Source organism: Felis catus, chromosome C1 (genome assembly GCF_018350175.1).
Source record: "Felis catus isolate Fca126 chromosome C1, F.catus_Fca126_mat1.0, whole genome shotgun sequence".
NCBI classification, from domain to species: Eukaryota; Metazoa; Chordata; class Mammalia; order Carnivora; family Felidae; genus Felis; species Felis catus.
The window spans coordinates 57,832,937-57,853,306 of record NC_058375.1 but is presented as its reverse complement, the minus strand read 5'-3'; the positions used below and the strand labels follow the sequence as shown (position 1 = coordinate 57,853,306).

Sequence of the window (20,370 nt, the reverse complement as noted above, 5' to 3'; positions counted from 1 at the left end):
CAAAACAATATACTGGGCAGTGAGCATACAGTGATGAACAGACTAGGCAAGATTCCTATTCTCATGGACAAATTTTAGAAAGATGAGACATAAGTAATAAAAGAATTTGTGATAGTAATCAGTGTTATAAAGAAATTAAAATAAGGTTTTGGGGAAGTGATGGGGTGGGAGTGGCTACTTTAAATTGGAGGTTTATCAAAGACTTTTGGGACAAGTGACATTTGATTTAAGATTTAGATGATAAAAAAGGAGGCAGCCACGGATGGATCTGGGAGCAGAGAGTTCCAGACAGAAGGAAATGAATAAGCGAATTAGACAGATTTGACAGAACTTGTTGACTGATTGGATGTGGGAGTAAGAAATAGGCTTAGGATGATTCACAGGATCTAGAAAATGTTATTTCCATTATTTCTAAATGAGCTTAGAGATACTGGAAAAATTATAGATAGTGATGTAAATGATAAGTTCATCGTTGGAACTGTTGACTTTATGGTACCTGTGATGCACTGAAATATATAGGTTATTCACTTTTAAGATTCTTCCTAAGAACAGAAAGGATATAGACTACAACTCTAAAGGATTGTTGCAATAGTGTTCTCTAGGTTAAGTTCTTATTTGACAATATCTTCAGTTGACTGCATTTGCTGAAACTCTTCCCAATACCTTCTGCTATTCAGGGCCAGTAGACACTCTCCTGTTCCAAAATTTTCTGTTAATGTGGTCATCTAAATACAGCATGACTATTAATTATCGGTAGGCTTGAGATAGGGCTATTTATTTCCAGGCAGAAATCTGGAATCTGGACTCTTCTACTGTGCTTTTCACTATAATGCTTCAGTACTCTTTTAATATCTGCTTTCTTATAAAAATAGATTCACTTCTGTTGAAAGAGGCCCAGATCTTTTGGGATCTCATCGTATACTTCTGTCCAGCAAAATAACCTATATGTCATATGTCAGGACTACTACCACTGTTTCATGTTCTACCTAGGGGGTTGAATTCAAATCTGTGTTTCCAATACTGTTTTGGGCTGTAGGTAGTTCCCACTGTGCAATAGACGAAAAGGGGGGAAATTAGACTTCTTTACTGAGGATACTTTTGGTTAATTTTGGAAGGTGTTGTATTGACTGATGACCATCCAAGGTACGAAGTGCTCTTTGCATCAGACATACTAGAGGGTGCCCTTCTACATAAATGCACAGCTACTGCAACTTCACAATGAAATATGATCTCAATAGAGAAGGCTCAACCCCAAGGAATTGGACCTGATAAACCTGTCCTACTTGTCAGATAACTTTAAAAGTGCCAGAAAGATTGTTTTGTCCAATTGAAAACCTTTGGAATTACAAGGGAAGATGGGTTAAATAAATATTGAACTTTTTTTTTAATTTTTTTTAACATTTATTTCTTTTTGAGACAGAGACAGAGCATGAACGGGGGAGGGTCAGAGAGAGGGAGACACAGAATCCAAAGCAGGATCCAGGCTCTGAGCTGTTAGCACAGAGCCTGACGCGGGGCTCAAACTCACGGACCATGAGACCATGACCTGAGCTGAAGTCGGCAGCTCAACCGACTGAGCCACCCAGGTGCCCCAATATTGAACTTTTTTAATGAGTAATTTGGGGAGAAATAATATTTTTATGACATTAATATTCTTATAAATGAAATGATATGTATTTCCATTCATTCAGATCTTCTTTTATAACTTTTGATTAGGAATTATAGTTTTTCTTCATAAGAAGTATGCCTTTTGTTAAATTTATTCCTAAATATTACTTAGTTCTGGTTTCTATTGGGAATGAAACATTTATTTCCATTTCTTTTATCTATTTTTTTTCTAGAATGGAAATAATATTGATATTCATATATACTTATTTTGTCTCCAACCATGTGGAAAACACCTTAATCATTTTAGTAATATATTATGGCTTAGATTCACTAAATGTACACAAGTATGATTGTATGGTTAGTAAGTAATATAACTGTCACTATCAGTTACTTCTACCCGATTCATTGAGAAGACAGCTTTATCCTTGAAACCTTATCTACCTTTAAGAGTTATACAATATTGGGCAAATTGTTCAACCTCTGTAAGGCTTATTTTCCTCATCTATAAAATGTAAACTGGTAATGGTATCTATGTCATTTGGATTAAATATATCGATAATACAAAACACATTTGTACAGTGCCTGGAAGGTATAAAACCCTGTGAAATGTTGGCAGTTATTATTACTATTCCTGCTGAAGAATTCACAGGCAGAAAATCAGTTTTAAGTAATAACTGTAAATTGTCCAGTAGCATGGCTTCCTAATAATATTTAAAGGGAGAATAGATATAAGATTTTTAAATAGGCTAGCTATAAGGGCTTGGTTTCTTCTGGAGAACAACACGTTCTCCATGCAATATGGAAAAAAAAAATAACCCAAACAAAAAATACAAAGATATCTGATTATTTAGCAAAATACAATCCAACAAAGCATACATATTTCATCCAATAAGCCTTTTCAGATTAAAAAACAGTAACAGTTAAAAAAAAAAACTCTTATCATAGAATTGATGTCTGCATAAAGAAAGAAAAATAAAAGAGAAAGAGAATGGTGAATTAAATTTTGTGAATTGTGGGAACCAGTGGAAGAGAGAATTGAACTTATAAGTCATAACTACAGCAGAAATAAATATGTCCAGTATAAATGTCTGCTCACATCATTTAGTTAAATTTAACTTCTTAATAAAAGAAAAGTAATAATTTCTTGAAAAAAACATATTGAAATGTAATTCTCAAGGAAAGTTTTTGTTGATTTAAAAATGGATCAAAATTAACACATTGTATTTGTCAGTTTAAAGAAACTTTCCATACTGTTTTGAAGTCCTCATTCCTTTCTGAACTTTGCTAACTCTTTTTATTTTATTTTATTTTATTTTATTTTATTTTATTTTTATTTTTTAATATATGAAATTTATTGTCAAATTGGTTTCCATACAACACCCAGTGCTCATCCCAAAAGGTGCCCTCCTCAATACCCATCACCCACCCTCCCCTCCCTCCCACCCCCCATCAACCCTCAGTTTGTTCTCAGTTTTTAACAGTCTCTTATGCTTTGGCTCTCTCCCACTCTAACCTCTTTTTTTTTTTTTTTCCTTCCCCTCCCCCATGGGTTTCTGTTAAGTTTCTCAGGATCCACATAAGAGTGAAACCATATGGTATCTGTCTTTCCCTGTATGGCTTATTTCACTTAGCATCACACTCTCCAGTTCCATCCACGTTGCTACAAAAGGCCATATTTCATAGAGCCTAAATGTCCATCAACTGATGAATGGATAAAGAAATTATGGTTTATATACACAATGGAATACTACGTGGCAATGAGAAAAAATGAAATATGGCCTTTTGTAGCAACGTGAACTTTGCTAACTCTTAACAAAATCATTACATTCAGAGAAAGGTTGACAACACTTAAATTTTTATAATTTAGCTAAGAAAAGCTTCCGCAAAAGTGATTAATTTACACTTGTCAAAGGAAAGAGATTTAATATCAGAATCCATTAACCCTAACTGCCACCAGTGAAAAATAAAAGGGAAGAAAAATTCTTGGCTCAATTTATAATAAAAACCTATACTAACTGAAAAGAGAAGACAGAATATTCGGGTTAGCTGTTTGTCAATAGAACATTGGATTTGGGGATCATAATCAATATAATAATGATAGTTTTGATAATACATATATAGTAAATCTATTATATAGGCATGTAATACTAATATAATATGTTAGCAAAGCTAAAGAATAAACTTTAATCTGAATAATGCAAGAATCACAATGCATGTGTTATCTGCACATTAAAAAGTGTTTAAATTTGTCTTCATCTAATTTTTGGAAATTATAAAAAATCAATTACATCTATTTGTCTTCATCTAATTTTTGGAAATTATAAAAATTTAAAATTATATATAAATTATATATATAATTATAAATTATATTATATATATTATATATAAATTATATATATATATATAATTATAAAAAATCAATTACATTTATTAATGTAATCTTCCTACATACAGATGGTACAAAGTGAGCCACTCTCAGCAGAAACATGCCCATATTATGGGCCATGTATGAAGCAGTGTATTTGGGTTTGGGTTGACCTAGGAAAACTTTTTTGAGGGGAGCAGTGGGGCTTATTTTTGTTTGTAAATAGTGACATTTATTTCCTGATCAGTTACCTAGGTTTAAGAGTACACTTTATAGTTGCAAAAACTATTTCCTTAAACTTTATCCTTTATAGAGCTTTATAAAGTGTCTTTGATTGCCTCATTAATGCCATTTTCTATTAAACACATGATTGGAATATAAATACAATCCAAGATTTACCCTTCTTATTTCTGTGTAAAGGGGCTCTTTGTTGGACATCGACAGAAATTCAACTAACTGAGTTAAAAAAAATTTTTTTTTAATGTTTATTTTTGAGAGAGTGAGAGAGCACGAGTAGGGGAGGGGCAGAGAGGGAGATACGAATCCAAAGCAAGTTCCAGGCTCTGAGCTGTCAGCACAGAGCCCATCATGGGGCTTGAACTCACAAACTATAAGATGGTGACCTGAGCGGAAGCTGGATGCTTAACCAACTGAGCCACCCAGGCGCCCCCAACTAACTGAGTTTTATGCATACACCTGTTCAAAAAAATTATAATCTTCCTTATAAAAAAACAACAGTAAGTTATCTTGCCTCTTTGAAGCTATATGGAGCAAGATTATCATTTTAATAACTATTCTTTCTGTGTCACAGAATCAGGAATAAGGACCTTTGCTAAATAGTTTCCTTAACACCAGCGATCCTCTATTGAAATTGCCTCATCAGAAGACTCACCAAGAAAACATTTGCAGTAGGAAAGAAATGAATAATTAAATCAAGTCAAACATCTAGAACTACTTTTTTTTTTATTTTAGAGAGAGAGAAAAAGAGAAAGTGTGGGGGGGGGTAGGGAGAGGAGAAGAGCACAGAGAGAGAGAGAGAGAGAGAGAGAGAGAATCTTGAGCAGAGCTCCATGCAGAGCTCCATCTCATGACCCTGGGATAATGCACTGAGCCAAAATCAAGAGTCTGCCGCTCAACCTATGAGGCACCCAAGTGTCCCTGTAGATCTACTTCTTACATTTTCATTAATTTGAATGGGTTATTTTAGGCTGAGGTTTGTATTTTCTTTTTGTATTCTCTATAGGTTTTCTCATACTATAAATTATGGTATCATGCTTTGGACATATTAAAAGGTTCATGGCACATTAAAGAAGTCAGCAATAATTCAATGCAGTAGCTATGAGAGTGTAACAATATCACATAGTATTTATGAAAGCACCCATAACATTAAATTATTCCTTATTCATCCTTATTTACTTTTTGTCTGTTTGAATAATACTGTTTACTGCCTTTACCTGAATTAGAATATATTCAGGAGAAAAATTATCATTTGTTTCAATAGGCATGCCATCTTCTTTTGGTAGGGGCTGACTGACTCTGTATGCTCTGTTCTCTTATTTATGGAAGTCGTGTCCCTTTCCACCCACTGTCAGAGTCCCCACTCAGGACAGTATTCTGCCTGATGCTCACTGCCATAATAATATGGCTGTCCAATTAAAGCAAAAATAACATTTATATGTTAATTGCATTTGGCTTGCTTTTGAAATGTTGATGAGGTTCTCATGTGCCACAGCGTTCTGGCTAAGAACAACTTGTCTAAATTAAAATTAGCCAGATATAATTCTAAATAAAGGTTTTGAATTTATTTCTATAAGGTTTTCATAGTTATTCAAACATTTACATTGTATTTTTAAGAAAAGTTTGAAAACATGATAGATCTTAAGTCTTGCATAAAACGTGCTGTATTTACTATCAACTAAGCATGGAAATAACAAAGAAAGTTGAATACTTGATCTTAAAGTATTATAAAATGTATAAATATCAGCAATAGCATAAATATACAGACTTCATTATCCACTATGTGAAGCGAAAATAATAATTTGAAAATTTTCAAACATTGTTTCTATAAATAAATACATCTTTCTTCAGTCACATTAATGACCCATATATCTCCTCAGGGATTTGATTCATGAGGTTTTTGCCTTGATTAAGTTTGCCAGATTTCAGCATGAGCATATGAGACACATGATGTCTGATTTGGAGTACGGAGTGTAACGGTATATCTATAAATACTGTCTGGTTGCACTTATGCGATTGGTGTATCACCAGGACTTCTGGTTCCAAGTTAAAACATGCATCCTGTGAAAACTAATGACACGTCTTCGTTTATTTAGCAATTTTTGATCAATTATTCAACTCTGTGCAAGGAAGGATGCCAGGCATTTCAGAGGTTACTACAATCAATAAAAGGACTCAGAGAACAGTTCCTAAGGAACTACAAGTCAGATAACTCAGGAAATGCAAAATGGGCACTTGTGCCATGGCAAGTTTAGTGCAAATATCTTTTGACTCACGGTTAGTGGGCCAGAGGGGGTGATTCTAATATCGGTACTTTGGCTTCCTGAGCAGTTGTTACCTGGCCCCTGCTGTGTAACTGCCACTCTGTGAGGTATAAAGCAGGAGCAGAATTGGCAGAATTGGTAAACTTGGAATCCAGAGGCCCTGTCAAAGTTTCCAACTCAAAGGATGAAAGGGAAAAGGAAAAAGAGAACACCAGGAGTGATTTGGCATGGCAATACTGGTGTATTCTATGGGTATGGTCCCCTTCTTTCTGAATTTCTTTTTATCTTGAGCAAAGACTATTGCAATATCTGATTCTTTGTGAGAAGTTTCTCAGGGCTTCTACTTTGTTCCCTCCTTCTGAAGCTTAAGACACACTTTCATTTATCATGCATCAACTATGTGCAAACACTACTGGGTATAATATACATACTATATTATCTATTATGCCTAAATTCATGATACATATAGGAAACTGAAGTGTGAAGAGGCTAAATTGTTCACGGTAAGGGACACAGATACTAAGTGGTGAAAGAGATTTGAAATCATGTTTGCCTACTTTAAAGTTTAAGTCCCTTCCACTTGGCCATTGTGCTTTTCCTGCTCCCGATGCAGGTTGAGTTAAGGAAAAAGAATCCAGATTTTATTTTGTAAACTTAAAAATATATATTATCAATAGAATTTTTGGTATTTTAAAATACTGGTGTCCTTTGGAAATTTGCTTTGAATTTTAAAAGATTTTTAAATTTACTATTACACTGTTGGAACAACTCATCTAACTACTGTTGTTGTTTATTTTTTCAAAGCAATATTTATTTTTTATTGCATACTTGTCAAGAAATAACTTTATTCTGTGTGAAATTACTAAGAATTTCTGGATTCCCATTATATCAGGTCATCCTAAATATGATGGTTAAAAAATACTTTATGATATACCAGAAAATTCGTATTCCTGTTTTCTTTTCCTTGTCTAGTAATCACAGTGAAAAATAACAGTGTGTATTTCTATTTTAAGATACAGATGGAAAAAAGTAACAAACAATGGAAGTAACTTAGGGAACTTAATTATCCTTGTTACAATTATATCCAAGATCTCAATTTACAAACAGGCTAAAATTATGTTACAGTTATACTCAAAGTCTCAACTTATAAACAGGCTAGAGTTAAAACTATGTTGATTTACTTATTTAATACTTATTTTGCAGGTATAATAGGAATATCAAACATAATCAGTTTATTTGATAGAATTTTGTATCATCTATCCATAACCTTAAAAATGGAAGGTCTGCTAGATTTTATAAGGGAGTAAACTTTACTTGTGAACTAATATTGGATGTTATTCACTATATTTGATAAGAAATATACAAAATATTATGTAAATTACTGAATTACAATTGAAGCAAGAATTTCAGTTTTCTTATTGTTATTGTAAACGGTAACAGCCATTCACTGCCCAAATCAACTGAGTTTATATTTCTCATCTACTTTCTTCCACTATTTGCTGAATTTTAGTTCTGCCTTCATCTTGGATTAGACTCTTTCAGCACACTTCTTATAACAATTCAAATATTTATTTTAAGCACAAAATTTTGTATCAGGAATTATATCTAAATGAAAAAATAAAAGGTGCTAATTTCTTAATAACTCAAGTAGAACACAATGCCATTAAAACATGGCTTATTTTACAATGTTAGGTGGTTCACAAACCACCAAATAATGGTTCCTTCAGTACAACAATGGAACACACTGTGTTTCATCTATTAGCGGTTTTTGTTCGCTTAGTTGTTTTTCATGACAGCAGTCTCATCACGGAGATGGGCAGCAGTCACAGTTTGGTCTGGTGGATGATTGGAAGACGTTGTAAACATTTCATTTAGGAAGCCACAGAAACTTTGGTAAAATATGTCTACAGCAAATTATAACTGCATTTTGGATATTCAGATACAAAGTGTTTTAAATGGTTTGCTTCCCTGGCAACAACATTTGACAGTCTAGAAGAGGCCATATTGCCTCACAATACACTGTGCCTTCATTATTTCTTTCTTTAGAACACATTTCCATTTTACATAATTCTATGGAAATTCATTCCATGAAAAAGTATTATAATAAATATTCTTATAAGGAAACATACTGCAATATATATAGTGCATATAACATATAAACAAAGAATATGTACAGAGTTGATATTTATTTTTTCAATTGAAACAATTAACATATTAAATTAACTAATCCAAGAAAGTAAAGTCCATGTATAACTAATAGTGTCAGTTTAAGACATGCCTTTATATTGTCAACATTAAAAAAAAATTAAAGACAGCAATACTAATTTGACATCTGTAATGCACTCTATTTCAGGCTAAGATTAAATGGAATGACCAAAAAGCATGCAATTATAATAAGAAAAAAAGAAAAACAATGTGCATTATGCTTGAGTTAAGTTTTAAATAGTCAAGAACCAGCTGCAGTGGACAGATTATTTAATGAGAAAATATCAAGACTTTAACTTTCTATTCATTTCTGATCCTTACAATCAATCAGATACCCACCAGGTACCCACCATGTGCCTGGCATTGTTCTAGGCACTGAAGCCCGTCTTTCTATACCGCACTGCCTGCCTTTATGCAGCAAATGCTCATTGAAAACTTTTCTTATGCCCCACATTGTTGTGAATATAAAGATAACAAATAAGACATAGTCCCTCTCATTAAAAATTTACAGTCTTGGGACATACTCTTAGACAACAAATCCAATATAATGTGATAAAGGCTATCAGAGAGGAATGTACACATGCTACGGTAGCATAGAGTAAGGAGTAATTACTTGTGCCTTAAGTGTCTAGAGACACTTTTATAGAGAAAGTGGTATAGGATTATATTTTAAAGATTAATTTTGATTGTATAGCAAAAAAGAGAGAAGAACAAATAGACATTCTTCCCTGACTGTTTCATATCCTCAGTTACGTCCATTGTATATCTGAGATTCGATAGTCCCTGATCCCAGGCACTCTCCTGTACACAGCCTGAGCTCCCTCCACTGGGAATGCTTGGCAAAACCAAGCCAGCTGTTTTCTGCTGGGCCTACAGCAAAGTATCTGACTTTCTGAAGAAGAGGTCTCAACTTTGCTGAATGGATTCCCTTTAAATATATAACCTTAAATTTCAACTGGACAATCAGCACTACCAGATGATACTATGACAGCACCCTTGTATATTCACTTCCCCTTCTATAAGACAACTTACTCTCACACTTTCTCACATCTCCAATCCAACATTTCTTATTTACTCTCAGTCAATGATTTTTCTTCATACTTCATAGAGAAAACCAAGCAATTAATTGAGAATGTTCTTATTTTTCCACCCCCAAGCCAGCAATCTATGTTTATATCCATTTTCTTTAAGACCCTTATGTTTCCAAGTTAGAAGAATTTTTTGCTTCTATAGCCACTTCTCTCACTTGTGCTTTGCACCCCATTCTCTCACCTCCTCAAGCATCTGGTCTTATAATTATTTCTCTTCTTCCTGCATTTTTATTTTCTCTGTTTCTACTAGATCATTCCCATCAGCTTGCAAATATATTTTGAAATTATCCATTGTAAAAATCATTTCCCGGACACCATATCTCCATCCAGTTTCTGCTGGCTTTTCACTCTTCCATTCTGCAACTAAATTTCTTAAAAGAATTGTCTGAACTTGCATCTCCTTTTCCTAATCCCTATTCTCTCCTCAACCACTCCAACGAGGCTGCACATAATGCATTACTGAAATAGCTCTTATTAATGAACTATCTCTTGCTAATGCCAATGCTTAGTTTTCTATTCCAATTTTACTTGACTTCTAAGTGGAATTGATACAACTGACTCCTTTCTTCCTCTTTTTTTCTAGACTTCTGTGGTACTTCTCACATTTGGTTTCCTTCTTAACTCTTTGGTTGCTCACTCTGGTTCTTTCACAGTCACCTTCCATACTTAATCTGTAAATGTTAAAGTGTTCCAGGTTCAATTCTGTGTTCTTGTCTCTTTTCCATATTCTCTCCCTTGATTACTTCAACCAGTGTCTGAATTCTAAATATCATCATTCAATGAAGACTCTTAAAAATTTATCTCTATCTTCCTGAACATATGAGTTATGTACACTTGACTGTCTAATAGGGATCTCAAACTTTCCACTGCCAGTGTCAAATCTCTGATTATTTTCACCTACTCCTCTTCAAATTTTCTCTATGTGAGAAAATTTTGCCACTTTCCACCTTGCTAGTCAAATCCAATTTTGGAGAAAGTATTTGATTCCTATCTTTGGCTGTCATCACGAATTCTTTCCATCCACAAGGCTCTTCCTCCAAATGGTTCCTAAATCTGACCACTCAACATTTACAAAAATACAATCCTAGACAAAGCCATCATCATTTCTTGTCATTACTATTGCAATCTTCTCCTAAGTAGTGTTCTTTCATTTTGTCCACATAAAACCCCTTCTCTGTAGAAGTGCCATACTGATCTTTGTAAAGCTTCAGTCAAATCATATGTCTTCTTTGCTCAAATCCTCAAATGTCTTTCAATTACAATCAGAATATAATCCTAATTTTCAATCATGGCCTACAAGGCACTTCATAATTTTACCCCACCTGATCTCTAATCACATCTCATACTCCTTCACTCTATGCTCACTAAGATCTGGCTACACTGGACTTTTTATTCCTGAGATACTGGTCTTACCCCCATCACAAGTGCTTTTACATCTAATGGTTTTTGTTGCTGTTGTTTTTGATTTTCTTCTAGAATTTCAAATCATTTTCAATGTTCAAATCTAAATGCAAATGCCACCTTTTTACAAAGGTCTCCCTAACCATCCTACTCCATAAACAAACAAAATAAAACCAAACAAAAAACTCCAAAAGCAGCAACCCACCAATTAAATGTAAAAACCAAAAAAACCCAAACACTTTCTATAATATCATCCCATTTTCTTTAAAGCAATTTCTTATTTATTTGTGTTTATTGTCTGTCTCCCTCCATCAGACTTGAAAGTCATTGAAGAAGAGAGAATCTACCGTTCATTGTCTCTATTACTCATTGTCATATCCTCTAGCACCTGGATTGGGTCTGACACATGTAACATTAAATAATTAAATAACTTTTAATTAAACTTTTAATAACTTTTTAATTAAATAACTTTAAATAATTAAAATTATTTTTAAACTGACTTGTTTATTATATGAAGTGAGAACGTATCAGTAAATGTGCGGAGACACAAACCTATAAGTCATATTTAGAGAATTCAGTGAGAGGTGGTTGGAGGGAAGGTAGGAGTCAAACTGTGAAGGGCCTTGAATGCTATATTTAGTAGTTTGCATGTTACTGTACAAGCTATGGAAAACCAAAGTTTTTAAATTATATACTCTCTCTCAAATACTGCCTTCAGGTATGAGATCTTTCTTTTAAAAAATTAGGTATGTACTTCAAAATGTATATCCATTTAGTTGGATGTAATAATTAAAGAGATACTCTTTATAATTCTATTTAGCATAAGAAATGATTTTTCTTTTGCTTCCGAAAATTTCATGAAACATTTCATCAAAATAAACTTTTTACTTTTAGAAATTTGTTTAATTTAGAAATGCTTCAATATAATCAGAAGAATCAATAGCTTTCATAGCATTTTAATGTAATTAAAACAGAAAAGTAATTCATTTATCTAAATTGCCACTGAATATTTCTTAGTAGAAAATGTATTATTCTTACCTTTTAATTCATGTAGCATAATATTTCCTATCCCATGTTTTTAGAGCAAATATAAATCTAAATAGTTAATGCTTGATAAGTCATATCATTTCAATCTGATTTATTTTATTTCAATTCTTACTTATAAAATTAGAGTTTACTTTATATCTAGAAAATATTGCTATTATATGCTAAATGTTAACATAGGTCTTTTTAACATATTGAATAAAGTTTAAATATAAAGAATAAATGGATGGAGAGACAATGCAGTTAGGAATAGGTTTGGGATCTTTTTGAGGATAAATAATATAAAACTAAACATAATGGAATATGAAATTTGGGAAGGAAGAAATAATAACTTTTAAAAGCCATGAAAGGACACCTAAAATCTCACACTACTATAATAAAACAAAATATACATTCAAGGAAAGTGATGTCATGAAGTTATTGACTTTTTACTTTTAAAATTGCTATGGCACTATGTGTCATAGAAACTGGAAAACATAGCAACTTAGAAAGATTCCTCTTGTTCAGCAGAAAATCAAGCTTTTTTAGGATGTATTTTGCATATTAAAACACCTGAATTAACCCTGATTTGAGTAGAAAGGAGAGTGGAAACATAAAGAAAGCAAAACTATCTATAGAATTAGATACATTTCATCTGTTTTATTGGTCTTATTGAACCAACTATAGTTTGTTATTTATTCATATACTAGTCCTTTTTAAAAGTAGAAATCAAAAGATGGATGGCAGGGAAAACTTTTTAAATGCTGGAGAAAAACGTATCTCTTGAAGATCAGTTTTCCTGCACTTACTAGAAGTTAAGTGCATTTATAGAATACTGTAAAAGGGCCCTAATGAAAATCAATTCACCAAATCTCTTCTGTGCCCACTGTTGCTGAGACTATGTACCATTACAAAATTTGTAACTGGGAAGGAAAAGCATACTGCTTGGCATTGCTTAGTTGATAGCTGGACTATGGAGCTGAAGCTTATTATAAGGTTTTTGAGTCAAACTATAATTAGAGCAAAATTCCTGTGAAAACTTTGCCTTGAAAAATATCTAGGAGATTTCCTAAGCTACTACACTGAATGCAGAATCTATGGTTAATTTCACAGTGTAAGTAATGGGAAAATTAAGGGATGATTTGTTGTTTTTAGGACAGAAACAGGGAAGTTACCAAGAAATGCTTGTAAATACAAAGGTGCATCGTATATTAAATGTAGCAGAGAGATCCTGTGGGATATAATGTTGAGAGGTAATGGTACTAGAAATGGTGACTCCAAACTATGAAGGATCTTGACAGATTTGTCTTCTAAGATCTGTGAGCAGTCATTGTGAGCTTCTATTTTTTTTTAATGTTTATTTTTGAGAGAGAGACAGAGGATGAGCCAGGGAGGGCAGAGAGAGAGGGAGACACAGAATCCAAAGTAGGCTCCAGGCTCTGAGCTGTCAGCACAGAGCCCAACGTGGGGCTCAAACTCATGAACCATGAGGTCACGACCTGAGCTGAAGTCGGAGGCTTAACCAACTGAGCCACTCAGGCGCCCCATGAGATTTTTAAATGGACATGTGTCATGGTGTGTTTTAGTAAGGAAGCTGTGACAATGACAGAAGATGAATTCCAATGGGGGGAGAGAAGAGGAAGAAGGAGTTACTGGATGTTAAGGCAAGTCATGTTAAGGACCTCAAGTCAGACAGTGACAGAAGGAAGGAAGAGTGCTTGCATGTGGCATAAGTTGATGGCCAGGAGATTTGGGGGCAGTAGGACAGGAAAAGAGGATTGAAATTTCTAATTTCTGTAATAGGCGGATGGTACTGTCATTAGGTAATATAATTAGAAACCTGGGATTTCTGTTTTGTTTTGGTTGGTTTGGTTTGGTTTTGCTACAGAGTGATGGTTGGAAGAGAGAGAGAAAGATGATTTCAGTTTTGATACTGGTGAATACTCCATTTGAGATCTGGCAATTAGAATATAGAAATGGAATTCAGGTACATATTTGCAATTCACACCAACGGAAGTAATATCTGAGAACATAAGAATAGATCTGTTAACTAGGTCTTTTCTGTCTTTGTGTATTTTTTTTGGCCCAAGACTCTGAGACCAAGATCAATATTTGGTCTATGATGTTCACAAAATATCTTTAGTAAAGAGACTACATTTATTCATAAAAGAGAGCAATCATTCACACTAAATAACTTGAATTTGCAAATATGCAGGGAATGGATTTATAAAAGTACAGGAAGTCATAAATGGTGGCTATGTTTCTTATGGTGCTTGTTGAGAGCTTTTATTTTTTAACATGTCTTTTAAAATTTGAGTTCAATCTACAGTTTATCATTTATAAAGTTTATTTATTTATTTTGAGAAAGACAGAGTGTGTGAGCAGGGGAAGGGCAAAGACAGAGACAGAGAGAATCCCAAGCAGGCTCTGCATGGCCAGCGCAGAGCCTGATGTGGAGCTTGAACTCATGAACTGTGAGATCATGACCTGAACTGAAATTGACAGTAGGATGCTTAACTGACTGAGCCATCCAGGAGCTCCTCAATTTACCCAATTTTAAAGATTTGCCAATCTTAAAATGGAAAAAAAAAAACAGACTTTAAGAATTGATAAGTAGATAAAGTTTTTATATACTTTTATTAAAGGGAGACAATCATTTATATTAGTTCTCATTACAACACTGCTTAAAAAATAAGAAGGGCATATTAGCATTGCACATTATTTTTAAGACTTTGTTGTAAAGTAAATAATAAAAAAAACACCATTCCCTTTTTAATAAAGAGATTTTTATGAGATAAAATGAAAAACCTGATTCATGCGATTTTTAAACATACACTCGAGTTTTCTAAGTGCCAGAATTTAACAACTTTTGTTTAAATACTTCTCTAGTTTTAGATGATCACAAGATTCAATTCATCAACTCTTATCTAAAACGTATTTTCCAGTTTAATGGAAGTAATGACCACCGAGTATTCTTTAAAAATGATGACACTGAAGTTCAGAGAAGTTAAGTAAATCAATAACCAAGCAGCAAGGGCTTGAACACCAAACTAGGGTTGTCTAACAGCAAAGTATAAACTCATTCAGGTACATCACGGCACTTCTCAGGTGAAATAGAACTAAATACACGCTAATTGTTCTGTGAGAGACTAAGACTTAAGCTCTTATGAAACTGAAGCCATAGCACTTTCAACCTTACTAGTATATAAGGCAGTTTTCATCTTTTGGAAAATTTACTCATAAGAGATCAGAGTGGCTATTAATTGAAATTCTCTGAAAAAAATGATTTGGTTCCACAGTTTTACTTGGCTTTTGTGCCCTCTCCTAATCTCTTGACTAGACTTGACATAACCTTATTAACCATAATATTCTAAGTCTTAATTTTATGTTAAAAACATAAAGCTGGAAAGAAGTACAATTAGTTCAGAAGTCAAGAGAGCTCACAGCTTTTCCTTTGGTTAATCTTTGGAAGGTATATGTTTGATATGTTAGAAGGGACTCTAATAATCACATTATTATAATACATTATCATTTATAGCATGCTTTTAAATACAGGATGCCATAAACATCATTTATTTCATTTTATTTTAAAATATAAGACCAGATGAGCAGAGGTAAAGAAAATACCTAGTTCTAAGTGCAACTCTCTGAAACCAGAGGTCACTAATATGATTAGTTGGTTAGTTAACATATCAATCATACTGTTGCTTTCAATAAAGATAACCCAGGATGGGATGGTACAACGTGTTTAACAAAACATTATGCCTTATAAATTGATATACCTTGGTAAAAGCATAAGGTAATATGATTATAAAAACACGTTGTATCCAATTATGTATTATAGTCACAAAAACAGAGTTAATAGAAACATCAAAAAGCTATTCTTGTAAGCTGTGCCTGACAATGGAATTTTTTTGTTACAATAGCACTAAGGAACCTATTGATGTATTTCATTGAAGTAACTTATACAGTAATGCCAAATGAGATAATTCATTAATAGGATCCTGAAATGAGAATAGAAAATGACTTAGTCATACCTGTCCAGTTCAGATTGCATATTATTTTATGACTTTTTCTTCATTATTCTGACTATAACTGGTAGTAAAATAGATAATAAAAGAAGAGAGGTTTTAAAAGAGAACACATGATGAGTACATTATATTTTTGTAAGTCTGCCTATAAAGCAATCTTATTTAAAAAGAAAAATGAACTGACATGAAAACTAAAAACACGTATTTGCAAATGAATAAAAATTTAAGTGATAATTATAGAGTATTTGTTACCATTCAGGTAGGAAAATAATAAATCATATCTATATCTAGATTAGATATAGATGTATATAGATATAGATAAATATTTCACATAAGTAGAACCTTAATCCCTAAAATATTCATCTTTATAGCTATCTTAGTATGTAAATGAAACTCTCCCCTTATACTCTATATACATACATATTTCAGAAATGAAGCTGATCATTTTCTCCACAGTGATACTGTTTCTTTTTTTCAAAGATTTTATACTTTAAAACAGCTTTTAAAATAAAACTTTATATTAAAACAATCATAAAATTAAAAAGTTTCAAAGTGCCTTACAAATAACTGCTCTGAACTACTTGAGAGTAAACTGAGAACCTGGTACCCCATCAATTCCACACTTTAGTGTATATTTCCTACACACAAGAACATTCTCCAACCAAATCAAATACAACCATCCAAACTAGGAAATTTACATTGCTACATTGCAACCATCTAATTCTCAGAGTCCATGCAAGTGTTACCAGGTACCAATAATATTTTTAGAGAAAAAGAATCAATTCAGAATCACTGCTCATAGTTAAAATGTCTCTTTAGTGTTCTTCAATCAGAAATACCCCTCAGTCTTTCTTGACTTTCATAATATAATGTCTATCATTAATAATGCATTAATGTAGTTCTGGTTTTAATTTATATTTATAATTCAAGGGATCTTTTTTTCTTAGAGAATGTCCAGATAAGGTATAATGTTTTGGCACCATCTATAAATAGTTATACATGTGTTGTGTGTGGGCCCTTAGGCATTCTCACAAATATGGGGAATTTTTATTTATAAATAACTCACCATTATCACTATTTATATGCTGCTACATTACTTCCATGGAAACAACTGCTAAATTTCATTTAAAAAAACTGTTCTATCCTTTCATTTTTATCCTGACACATTTCTTGACTAAACGTATGATCTTTTAATGACAGAAGCAAAGAAATAGGTTATAGTATTTTGGGCATTTCTTTAGTTGTCAGATATTAATTTCCTTAACTTGACTTGAAATTATTTACTTCCCTTGTCATGCCTTAGCTATTATATGTAACTTAAAACCACTGAGGGACCATGTGTGTGCATATGTGTGTGTGTGTTCATGTATGTATTATATTATATGTAGGTTTAAAAATCAAGCTTCAGCTATCAGCTATTGAGAGACTCATCTGGTTATAATATTTGATATTTCATATAATTTTCAATGGGGAAAAGTAATAAGGTGACACAAAATGTCCAGGTCACAGAACAGATATTTCTAATCGTGACTCGATGTATTAACATTCTTGTTTATTTAGTGAGTGCCAACTATTTGCCAGACACTGTTTTAGGCACTGAAAATACAGCAGTAGAAAGAGAGAAAAAAAGTCTTCTTAACAGAGCTTACGTTCTCCTAAGGAGATCATCTCCAAGTAAACAGAGTCAAAATAATTCAGAGAATCATAAATGGTATGAAGAAAATCAAAAAGAATAGTGAAATGGCACAGAGGCTAAGAAAGGACAATCTTGTGTGATGTAATCAGAGAAAGCCTCTGAGGAGACAACATCTGAAGAAAGATGTGACTCAGAAAGAAGATGTAGCCATGCAAGGTTTTGCGGGGAGAGTTCTAGATAGAGAAATAGCTGGTGCAAAAGCTCCAAAATGAGAGCAAACTCATTTTGTTGTACTTCCCCTCAAAAACATATAATTAAGAAGATACTTCTGCTACGAGGAAAATTGTACCATGAAACTTAAAAGTTTTCTTTTTGGTTATCTACTTTTTTCAGATGTTCAACATCCTCAATTATTACATGTAATCAAGACCTACTATTTCAGGGATTTTTAAGCAAATGTGTATCTGAGGAATTAAATTTTTTTCTCACTTATTCATATTCCTAGAAGAATGATGATAAAGGAACATCATAAGAAAGTTTATAATACTAACTTGTATTTAGTAACAAATAATTTGTCCTAGAATCTGCATCTATCAAAATGTCTTATGTATCAAATTCTAGCTTACTTAAAGGATACACATTTTAATATATATTATATTTTAATTCTTAAACATTTTTACATTTTGCACAGATTGATTTTTAAGACAAAGTTAAAAGAAGAGAAAATCACTGAGCACCCAATAAAGACTTAGCATCTTATTTGTATCCTTGAGCTATCTTTTGTTGGAGTAACTGTTCTAAAACTAAAATTGCTTTTCCTAAAATTACATTTTTCCTTTATTTTCATTGAAAGTACAAAATAAAGGACAGTAGAAAGCTCTCACATATCTCCTAGTTACAGGTCTAGATTGGTGCTCAGAAGGTATTCTATAAAATACTTAGTGAAAAAGTTTATTTTTATTCAAGATAAAACTTCATGCAATTCTCATTTTATAGACACCAAAGCTAAACTACAGTTCTCACCACATTCTATGCATGCCCTTGGATCTTCAGATTTCTGTCTATAACTTAAAAAACAATACAGTAGACTGGACATAACTTTGAAAATGATTTTTGAATGTAAAAAACTATAACAGCTTTACAACATACATGCATAGCCGTCTGCCAAGGAGACTTAGTGTAATTTCTATGCATCTTTACAAGATTTTTTAATGCCAAACATAGTTAAATCCATGTTATCCTACTAATTTTCATTATGTTTGATAGTGGGCCATACTCTCAAAGCCTAAAGAATACCCCTGTACCAATTATGAGCATCATTACTCATTACTCTGAACAGTTAACAGAGCTACATCAGATTTTAATTTGTATTTAAAATGTCTATTTAAAAATATATACTTAAAACCCTGAAAAAAATCTGTGTCAGATTTATGTTATATTTCACATCAACACCATTATTTGCAAGCAGAAAGGATTTTCTGGAAAAAGGATTTTCATCCACATACTTAATATTTTCTCCTTGACCTAAATGTATACATTTACACAAATGGGATAACTGCTCTTTCACTATGGTTTGGTTTCCACTGAGCCATATTTCCACTCTATTTTAAATGTAGACATTTATAGCATTAGGGATGGAGACATTAGGGATGGAAACTTTGGCAATTTGCATTAGCAGATTATTGCTAAACAAGTAACACTCCCAACCACATTCCCATATTCCCATCTTTGTTTATGCCCCTAACCTGGGACATGGTGCCTCCATTAGACCTATGTATAATAATACATTAGCTTAGATAAAAGCTACTCAAAATTGCATATGGTGTCCATCTATAGAGACATTTCCTCCTTTTCATGTTTTCTCCTTGTCTTCCACATATGGAGGAATGAATAGATGTTTTATTTCTATGTATATATATTTTTAAATGGGATCATATCATTATTGAAACTTTTTATATTGCATTGACAGAATTTTCATACATAGTGTCATATATAAAATGTACCTGTAGGTATTATATTGATATATTGGTTAAAAAATATCAATGAAATTCAGTCTAGTTAGCTTAGGGAAAGAATTTAAAAAGTGAAAAGTAAAAAGTAAAATTGAGTTTTGGTCCAGCAGAGCAAAGGTCTCAAAGTCTGACTGACATGTTGGAAAACTAATAATTGTATTCAGTATTTTTCTCTAAGACCCCAGGAGGGTAATAATAGCAACACAGTACTTTCTTTTTTTTTAAATTTTTTAAAAAAGTTTATTTATTTTGGGGAGAAAGAGAGACAGAGCATGAATGGGGGAGGGGCAGAGAGAGAGAGGGAGATACAGAATCTGAAACAGGCTCCAGGTTCTGAGCTGTCAGCGCAGAGCCTGACGCAGGGCTGGAACCCACAAGCCATGAGATCATGACCTGAGCTGAAGTCGGATGCTTAAGTGACTGAGCCACTCCGGCACCCCAACAACAGTACTTTCTATAATTTAATAGCAACATATGCAAGCCATATTGATTTATTT

General features: G+C 32.9%; 1 protein-coding gene across 10 annotated transcripts in view; it reads right to left on the bottom strand.

Moving 5' to 3' along the window:
• Positions 1–20,370, bottom strand: part of LRRC7 (leucine rich repeat containing 7) — a 550,569-nt gene that overhangs the window by 248,528 nt on the left and 281,671 nt on the right. The window lies entirely within an intron of this gene.